This window comes from Anabrus simplex, chromosome 2 (assembly GCF_040414725.1).
Source record: "Anabrus simplex isolate iqAnaSimp1 chromosome 2, ASM4041472v1, whole genome shotgun sequence".
Taxonomy (NCBI): domain Eukaryota; kingdom Metazoa; phylum Arthropoda; class Insecta; order Orthoptera; family Tettigoniidae; genus Anabrus; species Anabrus simplex.
This window is the reverse complement of record NC_090266.1, coordinates 160,561,823-160,584,892: the sequence shown is the minus strand read 5'-3', so window position 1 is coordinate 160,584,892 and position 23,070 is coordinate 160,561,823. Positions and strand designations below refer to the sequence as shown.

General features: G+C 38.2%; 1 pseudogene; it reads right to left on the bottom strand.

Moving 5' to 3' along the window:
* Positions 1 to 13,890: 13,890 nt before the first annotated feature.
* The window catches only part of LOC136863473 (piggyBac transposable element-derived protein 3-like), a 50,914-nt pseudogene continuing 41,734 nt past the window's right edge, over positions 13,891 to 23,070 (bottom strand).

Genomic DNA, 23,070 nt, shown 5'->3' with positions numbered 1-23,070 from the left:
GGCGACGATGGGATAGGAAAGGTCTAGGAGTTGGAAGGAAGCGGCCGTGGCCTTAATTAAGAAACAGCCCCAGCATTTGCCTGGTGTGAAAATGGGAAACCACGGAAAACCATCTTCATGGCTGCCGACAGTGGGATTCGAGCCCACTATCTCCCGGATGCAAGCTCACAGCTGCGCGCCCCTAACCGCACGGGCAACTCGCCCGGTGATGTGGGAATCGAACGCACCTCTACTCAGTTGACCTCCCAAGGCTTAGTGGACGCCGTTCCAGCCCTCGTGCCACTTTTCAAATTTGGTGGCAGAGCCGAGAATCGAACCCGGGCCTACGTTGGTGGCGGCTAATCACGCTAACTACTACACCACAGAAGCGGACTGCAACTGAATTGTAATTTTTAAAAATCGTGAGTAACTTTCACCAGCGCTATGTGTAGGCTCTAGTGAACTCTATTAAGCTTCCGCTATGCCTTCGCGAAACATAGGTTGAAGATCGAATGTGGTGCAGCTAGGACGATGTCACAGAGGCTAGACATACAAGATGGCACGGCTAGGACGATGTCACAGCGTGTCTAACAAGGCTACAAAGACTATCTTTACAAGACCAGGCCGGTGGAAAGACCGTTGGTCTGAATTGGTGAGGTCCGGTTTGTACCCGTTGTGCTGAGGGGGCAAGCAAAGAGAGTCTGGGGTGCGTAAGCTCTAGCATCCCATCTAGAGTTTTGCTAAATTGTGACAAAAAGTAAGTTTATGGGCGCATGCCACTACAATTTCAAATCACGCGGTTTTCTAATTTTCAACGAGGGTGGCAGCCTTGTGGGCACACATGATGCAGGATCTATTGCAGGCAACAGAAAATAGTGTTCATGACAGCTGACCCGGCTGACCAAAGCAGGCGAATAGCAACATATAAAATGTTCACAAATCTGAGACTTATAGTGCTTCCATTTTAATTCTTCTATATAAATAAGAATACTGCTAGAGGCAGCTTGGTGAATTTCTGGCAAGCCTTATAGGAAGGATGTCTCCTCTACGCTACTCAGGTATCGTTTCCATATATTACGATTTTTTTCACCCGATGAACTCGACAGGAAACTGTCGAACATGAACATGTTTGAGGACATATTTCCATGTAAATTACGAATTCTCTTGTTCCTACTTTAAAGTTTTGTACTTCTAGAAACATTACCTCTAATAGTCGTTCTCTTTTTTTAATGCAACAAATGCATGTTTATACTGTCCGACTCGTTGGCCGAATGGTCAGCGTACTGGCCTTAGGTTCGCAGAGTCCCGGGTTCGATTCTCGGTCGGGTCGGGGATTTTATCTTTAATTGGTTAATTCCAGTGGCTCTGGGGCTGGGCCTTGTGGCGTTTTCAGCATTAGAAATCATCCTAGGTAGGGCCCTCATCTTCACAGATATGCACGTCGCCTAATAGGCCGTCTACGAGAAAAAGACCTGCACCAGGCCTCTCCGGAGGCCATACGCCATTATTGCCAATTAGCCCAGCTGTAGGAATATAAGAACATTGTAATTTAAGTCAATTTTATTATTTTTCAGATCAAATGTGAAAAAAGACCATGTAGATCAACATAGAAATACTGCGATGCATTTGACACGAGTACAGACAGGATTGTCATCGCAGCTTTTCTACCAGTCCACTGTGAACAGCGACCAACAATAATTTTCTATAGACCTGTGCACTGCAATGGTGGGAGCTAATATCCCCCCTGCATAAACTGGAGCATCTTCAGACTTCAGCAAGCTGCTGGGAGCAATCACCGAGTAGGAGACGAATGGCTTTCCCCCGTTGGAGTCATTTAGGGTTGTGGAAGAAGTCAGGAGAAATGTTGACCGAACCTCTGGGAAGGCAGCCGCTGTCAGTAAAAAGTTCCATAAGAGTCCTGTAGCAGAATCCAGGATGGAAAACAACGGTAAAAGTAGCCAGGGTGCTACGAGGTGAGGTAGATGAAGCAGTTGAACTAAAACCAGATGAAGTGGCTTCATTGAAGTTTTGTCTAATCACTTCCTGTGATGTTGAGTGATTTCTCTCAGTACAGAACATTCTGCCCGACTGGAGAACAAGATTGTTACCGGAAAACATTGAAACGTCACTTGTTGTAAATTCCTTTTATAGTAATTGAGCGTGTTATTGAATTATAAGTATTTTTCATGCCTATTTTATTGCCTATTTTACATGTTAGTGCCTATTTACATGCCTATTTTGGCTAATTTAAGAGCCTATATGCCTGCCTATTTTAACTGTTTTTAGTGCCTATAATTCTCGTCTCTAATCATGAGTTTGAAACCCAGTGTCACCGTTGTGTGCCTTGAGGATGGATTTCAGTGTTTTCCGATCAGCCTAATGCCAGGGTTGTATGTTAAGGGCATCGCACTTACCGGTCCTACCCTTTCCAGTCTCAGCGTCGCTGAGAAGTTGCACATGTTGGTGCGATGTTAAACAACAAAAAAACTTGCTTTCCTGAACCTTCAAAACATACTCGATCTTGTGCCACATGAACTAATTTGTCTAATACTTGGCAACATGGTTATGTCCAGTCCACTTCAAGAATATCCAATGAATTTAACATTACAGTTGGTGTCCATCAGGGCTCAACATTATCACTACTTCTGTATATCCTTTTGATGGACAGAGTCTGTTACTGCAGACCTGCATTAATTGATACCCTGGACTCTTGTCTGTGCTGATGAAGTTATGCCAGCCACCAAAAACAAATTTGATGTCCATTGCCAAACCTACGAATGGAACAGTTGATTGGCGCAGTATAAACTGCGACTCATTAAAGAGAAGGAAATGAATAGATGACGTCACACCCACAAGAAATACGAACATTCAAAGTTCATGGCGAGGACCTGATGCGAGTGATGAAGTTTATCTACTGTTACTGACAAAGGTCAACTTACCAGAGGATTAATGCTAAGTGCCAAGCAATGACAGGTGTTACCTATGATCTCTGGATGAAAGAACCATAAACTTTAAGATTTTTCTTACATTAGTCTGTCCTGTTGCACTCTTATACCGAATATTGGTCAATTATAAAAGAGGAGGATGTCGACTTTTTGTTGTTGTTGTTGTTGTTGTTGTTGTTGTTGTTGTTATCATTTTGCTTTTTCTATTCCTGTGAAAATCTTCTTGTTCATGATCAGAACATTTTTCACCTCCTCTGTTTATGCACAAGTGAAGCTTATTTTCTTGATCATAAAACTTGGAGGTAGATGTTTTCCCCGCTAATTTATTAATGTACTTGAAATCGTTCCAAATTAGTTGTGACATTCAGTTTTCCAGTAATTTCTGTTTATTTCTTCAGCAAAGTTTGAATTACCCACTTAGTATTGGCATTTATTACCATACCCATATGGATGGTGACATCTTGTAATATTCAGAAGTTTTTCTATCTGGAGTTGAGGGCAGTTCAACTTACAACCTGACACTCTGACCTTGATAAAATATTTAATATTTACAGAAGTTGTTCTGTTTCTACACCATGACTTCACCTGAACCAATTTTAAGTGTTCAGCCACTCAAGATAACCAGTTTAAAATCAGCCGCATTACTTTTTTGTTGAGGCGGGTATGGTCCTTATTTTTTTTAACTCATGAGAGGTACTCACATCAATAAACATTCATTGTATTGAAAATGTGGACCTTTAACATTTTTCATTTTACTGTAATTCCAGCAGCACACACTTTGCTGATATGCAGTTTACCTCCCACATCGGATGCTGCCCACCCTCAATGGAGGATCTGCCTTGCAATGGCTGTACCTGACTGTAATAGCCACAGATAATCATTTATTATAGAACTCTCTTATGACAAAGTATGATGTACATGTTACACTCCTTTTCACTGTATAACATCTCATTAATTTAATACTGAAATTCTTTTGTGTTCAAAATCATACTCTCCATTGGTAGCATTACCTAAGCGATGAGATAATAAAGCAACATTGTGTTCCTTTATTTTATATCCACTTAAATGACAATGGCATCTTAAAAATTCTACAGTTGTCATTGATGAAGTAACCAGAAATATAAACAGCATTCTTGCATGAAAGAAGATGCATCTTCACACAGATGGACTCTTTCTTCATTATTCTCAGTTCTTCTGCATTCATTTCTCCACAGCCTCCAATTAGTTTGTTTCTACTTCCCAGCTTCTTCAACACTAATTGAAGGGCCATCTTGCCAGATCTTCAGTCCTAATGCAAGAACGGTAGGTCAACAAGAAAGCCAGGCAAGGAACTAAGATGAAAGATACAAAGAATTGCAGTGTATGTTGTTCATTGTAATTTAATGTGATGACATTTTCATGAAGTTGCCATTGTGCATTTAAGAACGAGTCTCGACATAAATTTTAGCTGAACTAGGCTTTACACAGTTACTTTGTCACAATGCTGAATGCAGAATATTTACTGGTATATAGTACATAATTTACGTGAAGTACTTTAGACCTTTGAAGATTGCTGATTTTTCTCAAGCTAAGTCTTCTAGTCTGCAAAATAAAACTTTTTTTGTGCAGTAAAAACGAAACTAGGTGGGTTTTATGAATTTCTTAACACAGAATTTGAGAAAAAAATTAGTTTTGGTGAATCACGTCTGGTTTGGTGGCAATTTTACAAAATATTATTTTGTTCTTACGTAAAATCGTTGATACTTAGTATTGATTAAATTTGATGTATTAATGTAAATTTCAGCTTGCAAAACGTAATCATATTTTGCATGCATTGAATACACATAAATGCTGCTTTTTAATGTATATTGAAATTCGTGAAACTGAAGCATAAAGTGCCTATTTAGTTTCGACTGTACAGTTGCTTTTCAATTAATATAACCGTACCTTGAATAAAAATTACATGGTTAAACATACATAGTTTTGTTACTTACATTATGTGCAGGTTAGATTCACACCTCCGTCTTTTCCCGTTTTCCGTGGAATTTCAGAGTTTTTGAAGTTCTTAAATGATCTCTAGGAGGGTCGTCTCGTGCAGTCGACCAACAGTAATCGGCCATCATATTCACATCCCAACGTCCCTAATAGCGTCGTTCTGCATCTTTGAGATCCTGGTGAAACCTTTTACAATGTTCTTCACTGACAGCTCCTAAATTTAGAGGGAAATAATCCAGATGCGAAGCTAAGAAATGAAGCTTAAGGCTCATATTACAACCGAGTTCCTTAAACTTTACCAACATTTTCCTTACAATTTCTTTGTATTGACGGTCCTTAATGTTACCAAGGAATTTAGTCACTACATCTTTGAATGCGTTCCATGCCTCTTTCTCAATTTTGGTCATCGTGTCTGTGAAAATTTTAACCTTCATCTGTTTACGAATTTGTGGTCCATCAAATACGCCTTCTTTGATTTTTGCATCTAATAATGAGGGAAATTTAGTGGATAAATATTGGAAGCATAGGCTACTTTTATCTAATGCCTCGACATACAGTTTCATCAATCCAAATTTGATGTACAAGGGTGGAAGAATTTTTTTCATGGTCAATAAGACTTACATTCAAGACATTTTTGGATTCTGGTTGTAGTTGTTTCCTTTCTGTCCAGTTCACTGTATCCCAGTGTTTATCCCGTGCCCCGCTATCCCATTCGTATAGGAAACAGGGAAATTTTGTGTAGTCTTTTTGTTGTCCCAGCAACAATCCAATGAGCTTCAAATCACAGCAAAGTTGCGCGAGAACATCTCTCAACATTACATCTTACGAATTCATGCAGATACTAAAACACCGAATTGCGTTAAAACTAGACATGATAGGAAAAAATAGCATCATTTTCGGAATCAGGGCAGCGATTTCCATAAGAATTACATATTTTCTATGTTACCGCAAAATCATGTTGGCTAGTGTTATCAATACGAAATCTCAATTGACATCTCTTTGAAATCTGAAAAACGAGTCATGATGATACAATGTGTGGAAAACACTATGATATTTCTTTGAAAGTCAGTTACCTTGGTTTCATATTACACAAAACTGTTAGTGTGCAGTGTCCCACCTTCATTTTATAAATAAGTACAATTATAGTGTGTGGTAATTATTAAGGATGTCACAGTTTTTGCCGTGGTTGTAAGTTGAAGAGATAATAATAATAATAATAATAATAATAATAATAATAATAATAATAATAATAATAATAATAATAATAATGATGATGATGATGATAATTTCGTGTGGCTATTTCTAACAGAGTGCAGCCCTTGTAAGGCAGACTCTCCGATGATGGTGGGCGGCATCTGCCATGTGTGGGTAACTGCGTGTTATTGTGGTGGAGAATAGTGTGGTGTGTGAGTTGCAGGGATGTTGGGGACAGCACAAACACCCAGCCCCCTTGCCACTGGAATTAACCAATGAAGGTTAAAAATCATCCAACTCGGGGCCCTCTGAACCGAAGGCCAGTACGCTGACCATTCAGCTGACAAGTCGGACAGTTAATTTATATAGATGTGACCCTCTACAAATGATCCAAGATTGAATTTGCTACCCCCCTTTTGTGATATGTGTCTTTATGGAGCTGCTATGATGTCAATAGAAACTCGGATTCACTTTAAATTGTGAACAAGATCCACAATAATTATCACTGGACCAAGGCTGACAGTAGAAATAGCTGTATCACTCATAAAAACAGATACATTTAATCAGTCAAGTTGGTGAGTTTGATCCTGGCTCAGTCCACTGGTATTACTAGGTGCTCGGATACACCAGTTTCATGTTAATAGATTTACCAACAGGTAAAGGAACTACTTCCAGCTCCTCAGTGTCTCGCAAAACCTTAAAAGTAGTTAGTGGGCTGTAAAACCAATAGTATTGTTATTCATATTTAATCAGCATTGTAATGCTTTCTTCGTGGGAATTTTGACATCACATGTCAAGCTATTTGTTCCTTGTAAATAAGATTCGATCTTGTGAACTAGCATTGAGTGAAAAGTATTTCACAGATTTGTCATAAAACAACTTGTTGTAGATTAGATAGCATGATTACTTCTAAAGCTTGGTCAACGTCTAAACATTTAGTGCACACACATCTTATTATTTTATAATGTTCTGAAATTTAATTTCCACTCTCTTCTGTTGATCAGCAGATACATTTATAACTGCATCAATTAAAATTTCTTACAGTGAATTGCAGCTTTATAAAAATTTCATGAATATCTTGTTTATTTCTCTGTGTAGATTGGAAAATTTCTCTAGATTTGTCTTGGCAGTTCTTATATTGAATTTCTGAGACATATGTTTTTCAAATCAGAGAAAAGTCATCATTTCACTGAACTCTTTCATTCCTTATAACTTTGCAGTATTAAACTGAACCACCAGGCTTCAGAGCAACGGTACTGCATGTGAGTTCTATATACATGAAGTGATTTTCATCAGATTTTGTAAAATAATGCTAAACTGAAGCCATATTTGTAATTCTGGAAAGATTATCTCACCTAATATGAAAATATCTGTGCATAATTCCAAGAGATACCTTGGTTTTTATGTACTCATAAAGATGCAATATCCACTGTTGTTACAGCTGGTTCTTGAAGCCTTCTTGATTTTTCAGAATGACAAACTTTAAGGGTTACCAAAATGAAACAGATTTTTCTTTTGGTTTCTGTAATGGTTTATTGTTAGGAATACATGAACATACAGGAAGCATGGTAAGGGTTATTCTGCACGAAGGCAGGTCCGAACCTCCGCAGAGGTGTTCCTGAGCTGGAGTTTACGTGCGGTAGGGTGGCCAGTTCCTTTCCGCTCCTCCATTCCCTTACCCCCCACCAACAGCGCGTGGCAACCCATCCAACTCCTGACCACGCCCAATGTTGCTTAACTTCGGAGATCTCACGGGATCCGGTGTTTCAGCACGGCTACAGCCGTTGGCATACAGGAAGTAAAGAGTGATATTTGGGTGACATATCTCCCTTAGTATAGTATCCTTGTTGGTTCAAGCCAGTGTCCCAGCAGTCCACTTGATGAGTGAACAACATCCATGATTGGTGACAGAATCATTCTTCAATGGTATCTCGGACTCCCCATTGCTTGTGAACCGGCATGCCAGGCTGCCCACTGTGCCCTACCTTTGTTTTGGTGTGTCCTTACTGGTTCATGATGAAATTTCCAATAGGATCTGACCACTGTAAAATGTTACACACACTCATTTCCTTATACATCGTTCATACAACAATGAAAGTTTGCTATGCTTATGCCATCTGCCACCATAAACCAAATAACTGATGCCTGGATAAATTCATGACAAAACACTACCTAGTCGCTTTGCTTCCACATCTACAAACAAAACTCTTAACTCTTTGTGACGATGCCAGATTTCTTCCTGACATGTGTGGTCATCCACCAACGCATGCACAATGTTCTCTTCCTTCCAGTAATGACCCTCAGACTAAAGTCGGTTTCATTTGTGCAATCCTTATACTACCCTTCTGTATGACATGTTTGAATAAGATTTAGGATAATATTCCTGCTGGTATTATTTACTATTTTTAGAAATCTAGTGTGTTATACTGATCAAATTATCAAGTCACATACAAAGAGATGGAAACATGAAAAGGAGCACATAATGGGATAAACAAAATGACAGGCCAGTGTGGGAAGAGAAAAAGATAAGGACAAACATGAAAACACAGAAGGCTAAGGACAATCGCCACGTGTTCATTCACTGCCGTCTTAACAGATAGATGAGCTCTCCCCTCATTAATCCCAGTTATTCTATTACTTTTCAGACCTTGACAATTTTGTTTCTACTCCCAGCTTCATGCTTATGAATTCAAGTCTCTTTCTCTCTGTATATGACTTGATTTGACACATCTTAGAGGTGAAGCTTCCACGGTGTGAAGAATTATTTAGTTTAATTTCTGGGTTGAACCGTGTTGTAGTTGTCTGTACATCACGTACAGTTTGCCGATGTTTCGAATACATTGCAGTATTCTTTGTCAAGGCGACTGAAATACCCCTACTCGATCAGAGGTAGTCAGTCTCCCAGGCAGCAATTTACACTACTAGAGTGGCCCTGACTTTGGCCTTTTATATCCTAGCCATTCTGGCTGACGTAAGCAGTGGCTGTCTCGTGAGCATTCTGGAAGTTAATCACAGCCAGGCAGTAGAGGCTTGCCCGCCCTGTTATGTAATGGGGTTTCGGTCCGCGTGTTTATGTTGTGGTCTGTATGTCTTAAACTGTGAATGATAGGCATCCAAGAATTGCTGATTTTATGTCCTTCTTCTAAATTTATATTGTTCGAATGTTTCTTGATTTCGATAGCCTCGTGGATTTTCCTTTCCAGATTCCAAGGGATAGCTGCTAGGATCTTGGTACTTTGGTCTTTCTTTCTTGACTTATCCATATTTGCCTGTTTATCATTATCATTGGATTAAACAGTTGATTTAGGTTTATAGTCAATTCTTAATTAAAAGCTTTTTGATAAATATTCTCCATGATGTGTCATCTATTTCAAGTGATATAAGAATTGAAGTAAATCATTTACAGCCTCTCAGTATTGCTATTCCGTGGTCTATACAAAAGCATTGTTTTAACTCCATTGCTACGTTTCTTGCAAGTGGGTATGTTTGCTAAGATTTTAAAGTATATTTTCCACTGTCAGAGCTTAGTTTTGGTGTCTCTTCATGTGAAATCCTGGGAGTCCAGTTGTGGGGTTTTGGATGCCTTGGTGTTTCACACATGCAGAGCTCCAGCTTTGATGCCATTTTTCCTGGATATTGAAGCCAGATATGTCATGCCATATTGGGTTCCTCGGTTTAAGACGAGAAGGAGGTAGGTCAGTAAGGACCTCGTGCATTGGGAGATTCTATGGATGATCAGGATGGTTTAACATTTTCCACTTGCATATATTTGCTTCCTGTCGTCTCAGTTCTGGAGGTGGTATGTTACTGATAGTATGTAGCCACGGGATTGGGGTGGATTTTAGTGTGCCTGTTACGGTTCTCATACATTCGTTCAAGTGGACGTTGATCTTCCTAGTATGAGCGCTACATTGTCACACCGGGGCACAATATTCAGCCACTGGATAAACCATGGTGAGGGCAGTAGTGCGTAGTGTGGATGCATCAGCGCCCCATGTTGTACCAGCAAGTTTCTTCATGGTGTTGTTTCTTGACTTAAGTTTCTGACGTGTATTTTTCAGGTGTTTTTTGTATGTTAAAGAACAGTCTAAGGTAATGCCAAGAACTTGGGGTTGAAATTATGTTTAATTCTTTGTTGGCAGAACACAACTTTGAGCTTTTGGTGAGCTATTTGGTTACACAGATGGAATGAACATACTTTTGTCTTAGCTGGATTTGGGCAAAGTCTCCACTTTGTGTAGTATGCATCCAAGGTTTCTAAGTCATTGGAGAGAATGCTTTCCCCATCTTCTAATGTGACAGCTTGGACAGCAGTGGCTATGTCGTCAGCATAGCACAATTTCTTGCTGATGGTGTCGGGCATGTCTCTGGTGTACAAGTTGAAAAGTAATGGGGCTAATACAGACCCTTGAGGTAGTCCATATTTTTACTGAGAAAGACTTGCTTGTTTTTGCCCTATGGTGACCTTGAAGTTTCGATTTGTCAGCATGTTCTTCAGAAGGGCTGTAAGTTTTCGGCAGTGTGTATGCTTTTCATTATTGAATAGCAGTCCATCCAGCCATACTGTATCATATGCCGCTGTCACATCAACAAAAGCGACAGATGTCTTTAGCTTATTCTGGAATCCTGCCTCAGTATATGATGTTAATGCTAATACTTGTTCACAGCAGCTTCATTTGGATCTGAAAGCTGCCTGGTATGTTGGTGCTATGTCATTTATTATTTCCTGGATTCAGTTGAGGATGAGGCGTTCCAAGAATTTGTAGCAGGCACTCAGTGGTGCAATAGGACTATAACTTGAGGGGTCATCTGCTGGTTTTCCTGGTTTGAGGATTGCCATGGTGTGAGTCATCTTGAACTCCAGGGGAATGATTCCAGTCTCTTAATATGTCACTGAAGAAGTTCTTGAGCCATATTTTCCCATGCTTCCCAAGATATCTTATGAATTCAGGGAAAATAACATCAGAACCTGCGGCCTTTCTCATTTTTAGCATGCTGATGGCTTTCTCAATTTCTTCTTGGCTGAATGAATTAGCAAGAGTAGAGTCATTTTGGAGGCTGTTGTCCAATTTCGTCTCCTCTCTCTGTGTGTTTCTTCGTAGTGGGGTCTATTGGAATTTTGTCAGCTATTGATTTGATATGTAGTGCCATTTCATTTGGTGTTATTCCTGGCTCCTCTTTGCATATGTTTCAAGCAGCACCAAGTTTCCTAAGGAGGGTCCATGCTTTTCTGCCGGAGTGAGTAAAGCTCAGCTGAGAAGTTAGATCTCTCCATTTCTCTTTTCTTCCTTTACTCAGATCTTCTAATATCCTTTTACCCATTTCAGGATCTCCAGTTTCTGATAACTATCATACATTTTTTTGGGTAGTTTTATCCCAGCATGGAATATACTGCTTCCAGAATCCCCGGGGAATGTTTCGCTTGGCTGCACCAATGACAACGTCTAGAAACCTCTTGTAATTTTCTGCCTTCGGGGGAATCCATCTCGGATTACTATCTACTTCTGATCTGTACTGGTTCCAGTTTGCCTTATTGAAGTTCCATCTTGGTTTATGTATGGATCTGACAACTGGTATTTCAAGACCTATATTTCAGACATGAGAGTACTGTATGAATAACCAAATAATGTACACAGCTTCAGTGACCATAGTAACTTGTATGCATCAGCTGACCACATGTTTGCCTAGTTGGCAACAACCTGGTGTAGTTCCAAGGTTGGTTGATTGGCTGTTTTGTCCTTACTTTCAAAATTAGACCTGTAGTATATTTCTATACAAAGCTACACAATACAGGGTGAACTGAAATTCGCACACTCGGGCGTTGCAGCACGACTGTTCATATGTCGGCAATAAAAAAATGTCTCTCACAAAAGTTCATCCTGCGAGTATATCCGGCAGAAAAAGGACATTGAAGAGTGGCAGTCTGGCAACACTGTAACCACATGTAGGTAACTACCTCTGTCAGCACATATTAGTCGTGCTGTGCAGTTGATGTAGTGGATAGAGTTTTGGGTTAGCATGCAGGAAGTCGAGGGGTCGATCCTGGGTTGAAGCATATGTTTTTTATTTCGTAAATATAGTCTAGGTTGTATGGTATCTGGCATCTTAATTGTCAACAGCGAATAAATTCACGCCCACGACGTGGAAAGGGCGTCTTTCAAAGCTGACCAATGAAAACGATTGTTCGTCCATTTCTAGAATTGTAGTATGCAAGTGCAAATGGTTTCTAGAGGACCCGCTGCAATCGCTGTTGACGATTAAGATGCCAGATACCATACCATCTGGTCTACATTTATGAAATAAAAAATATATGCCTGAACCCAGGGTCGACCCCTTGACCTCCTGCATGCTAACCCAAAACTCTATCCACTGCACCAAATGTACAGCACGACTAATATGTGCTGACAGATTTAGTTACCCTACATGTGGTTACAGTGTTGCCAGATTTCCACTCTTCAACGTCCTTTTTCTGCCAGATATACTCGCAGGACGAGCTTTTGTGAGAGACTTTTTTTTATTGCTGGCATGTGAGGAGTCGCGCTGCGACGCCTGAGTGTGCGAATTTCGGTTCATCCTGTATATGTGATCTCTGGATTCTTCCTTGGAGTACTGAAGTTTTTTCACATGGGCATATGAATTCTTCAACTTCTGACATGCTTTAAAAGTTTATGAACTTTCATTTAGACTATGGTTGGATGTTCGTATCCCACAATAATTTTTATTTTCATCTAAAATAAATATGATGTTGAAGAATAGAATTTTCTCAACACTCGGACATTCATATAAATAAATACTGTTATGTGGAAGTTATAGGTAATACCGTTAGTGATACAGTACTCCATGTATGGGGAAACCAGAAACCACTTGATACGTAACTCACAAAGCCAGCAAACTCCACACAGTTTTGGAACAAACCAGTAGATTGAGGCACAAACAATGAGTGCATTGTTAGTTGCTGATACTTAGCCCTCTGTGGACAGAATTATGAATCGTTAAAGACAAAAAAATTATTGTGCTATATTTGTGTTCCTTAAGGGCCGCAATAAACATATTTTGATTTTTAAAAATCATATAAGTCATGTTTATATAATATATTTTGTAGTGTTACATATTTGTCACAGTAGGCATTTAAAGGTACAGACGAATTAAATGTTCGTCTGTGAATAATTATATCATTTTCTTTGCGAAAGTCCAGAAAACAATTCCTTTCTTTTCCGATGCACAGATGAACATATTTCTCACAGTTAATTGAGGGACTTCCCTTACAGTTCAGCATTTTGCATCTGCCTAGTTCTTATTCTTTGTGAAGTCCAGAAAACAGTTCCGTTTCTTCTCGATGCACAAATGAACATTACACTTCTGGCACACAATTGAGGGACTTCCTTTGCAATTTGGCATTTTGCACCTGCCGCTCTTCTCAGACACAATTGGCCAATGTCCAACATTGTCCTGACGAACAACCTTTTGGGGAATTGGCTTAGATGCATGCCCTATTTTCTTCTTCTTTGCATATTCAGAATCCACACTTGAAGACGGTCTTCCCCTCTTTCTCCCACTTACGTCCTTGTTCATTTTGCACAAAGCATTAGCTATTTCCGCCTTGAACCGACAAAGTGGGATATGCTTACTTTGGGGGACACCAAATGCAATAAGTGAATCTAAAAGATCCACTCCTTCCATAAACTTGTTGTAGAGAAGAATCATTGATGGACAGTCAAGTCAACCCTTTCTTTTGCTTTTTTATCCCATCGTTTCACCTTACTCAGTGGTTCTGCAGCAGAAAATGTAGAGGCAAGAACTACGGATCTGTTGTCAAACCATTTGACAATTCGCACACTTTGACCATCAATATCTGCCTCCCGTTCTTTATAGGGAACCTCTCCCCTTTTCTTTTCAAATCTTTGTCAGTCACCAATGTACATCCTGGCAATCTGTTGGCTCTAACGGTCCCCAAACAATAAGTCTTCTCGCGTGCAAGCTCCGAAAGGAGTGGAATTGTCGTAAACCAATTGTCAAAGTACAACAAGTGGTTCAATTGTTTGGAAATGACCTGACAAATGTGCAAAACAACATTTGCATTAGCCCCTAAATCTTGCATTCCTGGCAAAGGATCACTTTTGCTGCAGTACACTTCAAAATTGTACACAATTCCTTTTGAATCACATAAGACATATATTTTGTACCCCCATTTGTATGGCTTTTTTGGCATGTATTGCTTCAAGGTAGACATACCTTTGAAAGGCACCATCTGTTCAACACAAAGCATCCTATCAATAGGTAGCTTGTTGAATTTTCCCAGCAGACTGTTTATCAGTGGCCTAAGTTTGAAAAGTTTCTCTCTGTTAGCACCTTCTAAATCGGGCATGCTGTGTTGTCATTGAAGTGGAGATTGGACTTTATATCTTCCCACCTGTCTCGACTCATCACATCCGATACGCAAGACACACCAAATAAAGTAGACCAATATAATCTAGTACGTGGTACACTAATAAGTGACATATGAAGAGCTGTTCCAATAAATTGTTCCAATTCACTGACAGTCAGTTGGAGAGCTTTGGCTGGATTCTTCTGAACAGAATACAAGTTCGACTGTTGTGTTATATGTTCAAGAAGATGACTATCAAAGAAGTGTGTGAAATACTCACAGGTTCCTTGATTGCAGTGGAGTCTGCAATTGAACCTAGCCACTCTGGTATATCACGAGCATTGTTGTCTTTACTAACATTTCTCCAAACTAGTCTTCTCCTAGTGGCTTCATGTGATGCTGAAGCAGCTGAAGTGTTGTCTTCATCAGGGATACAGGTATCATCTCTATCACTTGGCTTTGAAAGTCACAAAAACAGTCTACAGATTAGTGTCTTTTGAAATGTACTAATGCAGAAAGAGTTCTAAATAACATTGCAGTGCAAGACCAAAGATAAGAGCTAAAACCTTACCATCTTCAGAACTGTTTGATGTAGCATCCCTATTCTTTGGCACATAATCATCATCTGTATCACTAGAAGAGGCACTCAGGCAACTGTCATCGCTCTCTCCATCCGCTCTGAGCATTCACACACCTCTTCTTTCCGTAAAATGTTGCCGGCTTCATTTTCTATAAAAACAACCGTTTTCTTGTAAACGCCTAATTTGACAAATTTGTAGCGTTTAAAAAAAAAGGGTCACAAATTATTGGAATAATGTCTACTATAATATTTTTTTCATCCAAATGTACATCAAAATTACCTTTATCATATACTATTTTGTTAAAGTTCATCACTTACCTTTTCAAGATCAGTAATAATAAATATCCACAGCTGAAATACACGTGTCCATGCCATTCAGAACTCCCGACATTCAACTGTTCAAATAGTTCAACAAATTGTTGCAACGCTGCGCCACTTCCTAGACTTGTAATCTGAAGCGTTGCAAATCTGCTACGCACGGAAACCAAGAGAAAATGCTTCTCACTCTCTAGATAAAGCAATGTATTGGAAACTTTACAAATTTGTTGCGCTCATCCATACAGGGTTAGACTAGTACCAATTATGTTTTATATGTGCTATAGACTGGAGTGAGCAAATAATAAATTAAAAGATTATGCTTTTAGGTGGCAATTTTCTTGGTTTTGAAAGTGGCGTGATGACTATACAAGTGGAACTGTGCCACTGACTGTTATTCAGGTTTATGATATTGTAAAATAAGAATATGAACTCTTTATCATCACTTATCTGCATTTAGGGCTGTTGCCTGTGTGGAAGATTCCTTATCAATTGTTTACCTAGTCTTTTCTTAAATAATTTCAAAGAAGATAGAAATGTATCAAACATCTTCTGTGATGAATTATTCCAGTTCCTAATTCCTCATTCTGTGCATAAATATTCACCCTAATTTGTCCTTTTGCATTCCAGTTTTAGTTTCATCTTATTATCTTTCCTACCTTCAAGAACTCTATTCAGGCTAATTCGTGTACTAATATCATTCCATGCCCTCTCTCCACTGATAGCTTTGAACATACCACTTAGTCGAGCAGATCTTATCCTTACTCCCACGTCTTCCCAGCCCAAAGTTTGCTACATTTTTTACACTACTCTTTTGTCGGAAATTGTCCAGAACAAATCGTGCTGCTTTTCTTTGGATCTCTTCCAGAAACTATAAACTTCATGTTAAATTCCGTATTGACATTGACTATTCACTTATTAACATATACTAAAACCACCATTTCAATACAATTTGTGTTGAAAAGGTTGTTTTAATACATATCTTCATAAGTGAATCTCTTCCAGTTCTCGAATCAAGTAATCCTGGTAAAGCTCCCATACTCTAATTGGGGTTGTACCAGTGACATATATGTCCTCTCCTTTACATCCTTACTACAACCCCTACATACCCTCATAGCCGGATGTAGAGATTTCTAATCATTACTTACAATCTTGTTAATGTGATTACCCAAGTGAAGAACTTTCATTTTTATTAACGCCTTGATAGATCAGACGCCTGAAAAGCCTTGCATCTGATCTGTTTACATAGGTACATTCAGCAAGGTCTTTTTTCTGTCACTTAGTCTCTTTCTGTAAGCTAGTATAAGCAAACCTGGTGTTGCAGGAGGACAACAAATGATAAACCAAAGAAGCCACAGTTAATGTACAGAATTATCTTTCTTCAAATTGGGAATGAAGATAAGAACAGACTTTTGTGCTTTGTACAACTCTGCTCATAGCATTGTGTGCAACTTTCGGTTAATTAAATTTTCTGATTTATTTTAAAATGAAATAAATTTTCATATTCTTTTTATCTTTTTAAATGGGCATTTCAAGTAAGAGTCCTTTGAAAATTATGTATAAAGTGTGGTTAGAAAATAATTTAAATTTTTGTAGGAAAATGACTGGAAACAATATCTTACTCTTTCAGAATGCTGTATGTTTATGTGAAACCTGTTTCTTTAATTCTTCATTTTTTTTCTTGAAACATACCTTTATTTAAATTGTGTACATCTGCTTGTGTATTTCAGTAGTAGTGTTCCAAATATCACACCTGAGATTCTTTCTGAAGTTCTTCTCTTTATGATTGTGTGTGGTGATTGTAGAGGTAATAAAATGGCATACTGTTATAGAGCTATGCATGCTGCAGATATATTTGAATGTCCTTGGAATTTATTAGTGCCTCCTTTGTAATGCTGGCTGTAACTAACTTACATAGTAGCTTCTGCAAAAAGTTCAGGAAGTTAGGGAAGTTGCCCAACATTTCTTTACTTTCTGTCTGATGTACAAAAAGGTACCATGCAACCAGTTGGGAAAAACTGGTCTGTGTAGTAAGCAGATGCACTTGGTAGCTTGATGCTATTTCACTTGTAGCAATAGTACTTCTTATTTCTGGGCATCATGGTTTTTCTTCAATGTTCTGCTTCCTTTTTTTGAAGTTGATATTAATTCTAGTGACTAATAACCATTGTGTAGCATCTTAACGTATCAATTTATTTTTTTCCTATAGATCATTGTCCTATTAAATGTGTGGATGGTGTAAGCTACCTTGTTAACTGTGTATTTAACATTTATTCCTGAACTTACTGCTTGGGTTTGGTGTGCTTACTAATTATAATTGTCTTATGTGCTCCATTATGTTCCATTACAGTGCTCGCACCTCTTCTTCCAGGAGTTATAAAACAGCTTTTATCAGATGACTAACCAAATTGCCATCAATTACGAATCAAGCCCCTATACTTGTGAGGAATGATTTCCGCAGCAGGAGTTGTCCCCGTTCCAGAAGAAGCAGTTTGCGCAAACAGTCACTCACCAGCATTGAAGACGTAGATAAGAACGGCAACCCGAGTGTGCGGCACAAGTCGCTGTCTGCTCCTGCAGCTCGACCTGACCGCTCCAAACGGGCGCTGAGCAGCACACGAGAGAAGCACTCTCCTCGTCTTGCCAAGGCCCTCTGCCAGGTGGCTCCAACATCTGTTCCAGAGGAAGATGTGGGTGAAAGCTCAGCATTAGATTTCCCGGTCCACCAACATCAGCATTTGCCTGTGATTAGTCGAGTTCCTGAAGCTTCTCTGCAGGAAATACCATTGGAAGAAAGCTTGAATAATGTAGTAAGTAAGAAATTGGTGTTGCCCAAGCTAAGGATCCGGGAAAAGTTAATGCACAAAGACTCTGAATCAAGTACTAATATATTTAAGCATAGGATGGTTAAGCGAACTACCGTTACTAGTATTAAAAGAACTACTGTTCTCAATACTAAGGTTTTGAAAAAAAAGACATCCTTGGAGAAAGAGTCAGATATACATGGTGGGATATAGTATAGTTATAATGTTTGACATTAGTCAGAATCTTTTATTTTCTATGGAACAATTGAGACATTTGTTAGAAGTGAAAAAATGTACATTCTTTCCTGTGCTGTCATATCAATGAGTTATCTTTTCAATATTATTTTAAATATTTCTTCCTTGTTTTGCTGAGAGGTCTACAGTGAAAGTGAGTTACTTACTGTTGAATTGAAATTGAAAGAAGTATTTAAATTTTTTCTGTTTTTAGTGTTTATAGGTAATCAATCATATTTGCTGGGAATAATATACGGAATACTGATTTTCCTATTTACAGGTTTATCAGTAGTTTGTGGCATGAATGAATTCAAATGAGTCAGTAGAGTGCATTTGAGAATTTCTGACTTTTGCTTATATTTTACATTTTTTGGCAAGGTTCCTTTTGTTTATATTATTATGAAGTATTTGCTGTTAAATTTTGATGCTAGCCTCTGTGGGGCCTATATTTTAAGCCTGATAGAAAACAATTAAGTCTCTGTATGTTGTATGAATTGATCATGGATGGAGGAGGAGAACATATCAGATTTTTGTATCTGATTTTTAAATTATATTTCATTATTTATTTTTCCTCCCATCATTGGTAATTTTATACATAATGAATGATCAGCCTGTATGGCCAAATTCAAACTTCAAACATTTTATCATTCAACACCAATGGCATGAATAATGATGAAAGTGAATACAAGCAAGTGGAATGCTTTTTAACTAATTTGTTGTTTCTAATGTGTTCTATGTTTTGTGTATATGAAGTGTAATACATATAATCACTGAATTGCTTACTTTGAAATGTCGAATTTGGTTTCGGGAGCTCTTGATTCAGCTCTTCTGGTTTCTGACCATTCTTCAGTGCAGGTCTGGTGCGAGTTAGCTCATACATTCCACTTGTTCCATTCACATGTATGGTTGTTTAGACATTAGTGTTAGTTCATAATGTAGAAATTACAGAATTCTGTATGTTATGAACTAAATGCATTTTGTATTTGAAGAGGCAGCATATATAATTGTTGAGAAATTTATTTTACCATTTTTAATTGTTACTGATGACTTCCCATCTGGGTAGGGATTCTCTGTATGGAGATGAATAGTTAGTCACAGGACTAACACAGTTTTAGAAATGTGGAAAAAAGATTTTTTTCCATCTTTAGTTCTTATTAATTACATTCTTTTTTTAAGAATGTGGGAAGTAATAACTACAGTATATACATTTTAGATAGTTTAGTATTCATATTTTACTTGCCCACTTACATAATCAAGCAAGCTAAAAACACACATGATGCTAGGACTGGGAAGCCACTGTTGAGTGGTTCAATCATGGGCCATGCCTGTAAGGTAGAGTTTGATTTTCTCATGATATTTTCCCATAATGTCACAAGGAAGAATCTGAAATAGCAACTAGTTTCAAGTCCTAGGTCGATTGTTTCAACTACACTTACCAAACTGAATGCTTAAAAACTACCAGTATTGAATCTAGACATTGTTTGTTGGGTGTGGGAGACAAAGTTGGTCCCTGCTGCTCCTTACTTTCTATATTTTAACCCTCAAATGGTCCATATAAACGTCTGTTACTGTCACACTATTTTCAGGATTTTTGTATACTTTCACTAAAAATTCTTAAAAATGGGTTTTAAAAGGAAATCATGCAGTGTAATACATTTTATTAAATCTTAATATCATAGGCTATTGAAATAAATATATTTTTGTTTTGTACCTTTCATTATATCTTTACAGCCATCCTGAGTTTCCAAAAATGTGTTCCAAAATTATATTATCAAAATGTTTGCGCCCATACCAGACACTAAAATATTCGACTTACCCTAGAAAGTCAAATCACAATATTGTGCACAATTTTATGCACTTCAAAAAAATATAAACACTTTAGATGTTATATACGAATATAAAGAGAGATATACATATAAACACAAGCACTAGAACGCGCCCGCAACGTCACTCAGAGGAGCTACCAGAACTAGACTGTGCTCTCCTTTTTCTTCCTCTCATTTCAGGCCTCCGGAAGTGCTGCAAATTGTGGTTAAACTCCCTGTGAACTGCACAGTTACAACCAGGGCACAAATAACAGGTCCTTCCCCGTTTTTGTTGGTCCACAGATTACGCATAAACGTTCCAGCTTTTCAGGAGATCTGTCAATGTCACTGTCATTATCACTCAGATCACTCGCGTCACTCATTATTTCATCCAACATCTTCCGAATGGGACTTGAACCGAAATTTCTTGGGTCTTGAAACTAAATTACTCGCCATTTCCGCAAAACTGATAAAAACAGGGCGTACAACAGAACGACACCGTGAGGCGGCAGGGCGCCATATTGTACTGCGCAGTTAAGGTAGCGAGCCTAACGACTGAATTTTAAGACTGTGCAGTACATTTAAACGGCAGTCTACAACCTAGCAACTTGAGTAAAAAGAGAGACTGTAATCTGCTGTTTAAAATGATACTAAATAGAGCACATTTGTGTGTCACTACGCATAACGAGAGCGTGTCAAATGAACGGCTGCAAAACAGTCGATGTATCGTCGTTGACCACAACAACGTGTACAAAAAGGGCGATGCATCGTCGTTTAACCATTTGAGGGTTAAGGCCCGCTTGTGTATTAAATACCCCTAAATTTAGCAAATAACTTACCACATTATTTTACAAAACTCGAAATTAATTAGTGAAAAAACCTAAGAATGTTTATTCATGGGTATTAATGGGTTTATAAAATAAAGATCAATAGTTAATACATTTTTTGTTCAAATTACTTGAATAAACGTAACATTCATCAGCCACTAGCCTATTGTTCCTTATAAACTAGCTTCCCTTGGTTTTCTTTCAGCAAAGGGGTTGATGGCAGTGAATTAGATTTTTCACTCTTGATATAGCTAAGTTGGTCAGTCTTTCTTGCATTATGGTGGATCCAAGATAATTTCTAAGATAAGTTCCTTGCATAGCTAGCAGATGTTGCTGGGAATGTTTAGGTTTAGGTAAATTCTTAAGACTAAACTGACATTAGGAAAAGCATCAGTTAGGTTTTTTCCATTCATTAAATTTAATACGTCAAATGTATTCATTTTCTGTACGTTTCCAGTCATGCTGTTTAACTGATCAATCATGAAATACTAAGACCTTAGTAGGAAACACATCTGCACTTAAATCTGCTCTTACATAACATTAAGCTGCCTATCCTAGAAGTATCCACTTGGTGCTGTAAAGTAGTATCACTTCAGCCATGCAGTCATAGGATTCATTCCTTCATCACCAAATTAAACACTGAAAACTGCGGTCATGTTGCTGTATAAAAGTGCTTGCTAGACCATTGTACATCTCTGGTAACTGAAAATTAAATAGTAAACATGTCATAACCAGTGGAAATATGCACTTGGTTTGGCACTTGCCTTCTGTAATTAAGATTATGGGATCCAATCCTGACACAGTCTGTTAACAATTAAGAATGCGCAAGTACGAGAGTTTGTGTTGGTAGATAGACTGGCACATAAAGGAACCTCTTTTCAGGACACTACCAGCAGTCTTGTATTTCTTATGACCATTAGTAGGACATATTATTTTTATTATTATTATATGATGGACTATGAATATTAACAGTCAGTACATAATAATACATAATTTTCTTTATTATAGTGAAATGTCTTGTAATTTTCGACAGCTGATACTACAGATTTTGGGAAAATCATTTCAGTCCGTTAAATTTTACTGTAATGTTTTATTAATTTCTCAGTGGTGCGAAAGAAAGTAGTGCAAATTATTCTATATAGGAACTGGGTGGTTATGAATTCTCCTTTTACTAATATACTGTATTTTAAATTTTTGAATTAAACATTTTCATATAAAATGTTATACCAGAAGGAACATACGGTTTTTTTCCTTTCAAGAAGTTGTATGATGTTCACTTTTGCTGCCTCACGATACAGAATGTAAGCAAATATTTCAGCTGAGATATCTTTGTTCATGACTGACCTGATGAAAAATAAAAAAATTCTTCATGATGTCTTTATTCTTGGAGTAATAAACTAGGTGTAGTTGTTGAATAATTGTCCATAGCTCTATGTTTTACAAAGATATTCATTTTATATCGAGACGTTTGGCTAGAGCTGGTTCTCTCATTGTCATATAGCATTTATATGCAATAAAATACGTATATTATGGTCTTATTGAGGTGAGATTGAAAGGAATGTATGGGAGGCAGCAACTCTCTGAGGGACACCAAGAGACCATCCACATTGCCTACTACTTGTGTAGCTTGAAATAGATTATATATGCTGCTGTTATGTATATTTTTATGCTATATTTATCCTTATATTTTGTTAATGTGATATTGTTCGTTTTTCACACCTCACCTTTTTCTTTATTTGTACTTTACACTGGAGTTGAAAGTGATTGAATGTAATTGTAAAAATGTTCTTACCGGGCGGGTTGGCCGAGCAGTTAGGGGCGCGCGGCTGTGAGCTTGTATCCGGGAGGTAGTGGCTTCGAATCCCACTGTCGGCAGCCTTGAAGATGGTTTTCCGTGTTTTCCCATTTTCACACCAGGCAAATGCTGGGGGCCGTACCTTAATTCAGGCCACGGCCGCTTCCTTCAGATTTCTAGGCCTTTCCTATCACATCGTCGCCATAAGACCTACCTGTGTCAGTGCGACGTAAAGCCATTAGCAAAAAAAAAA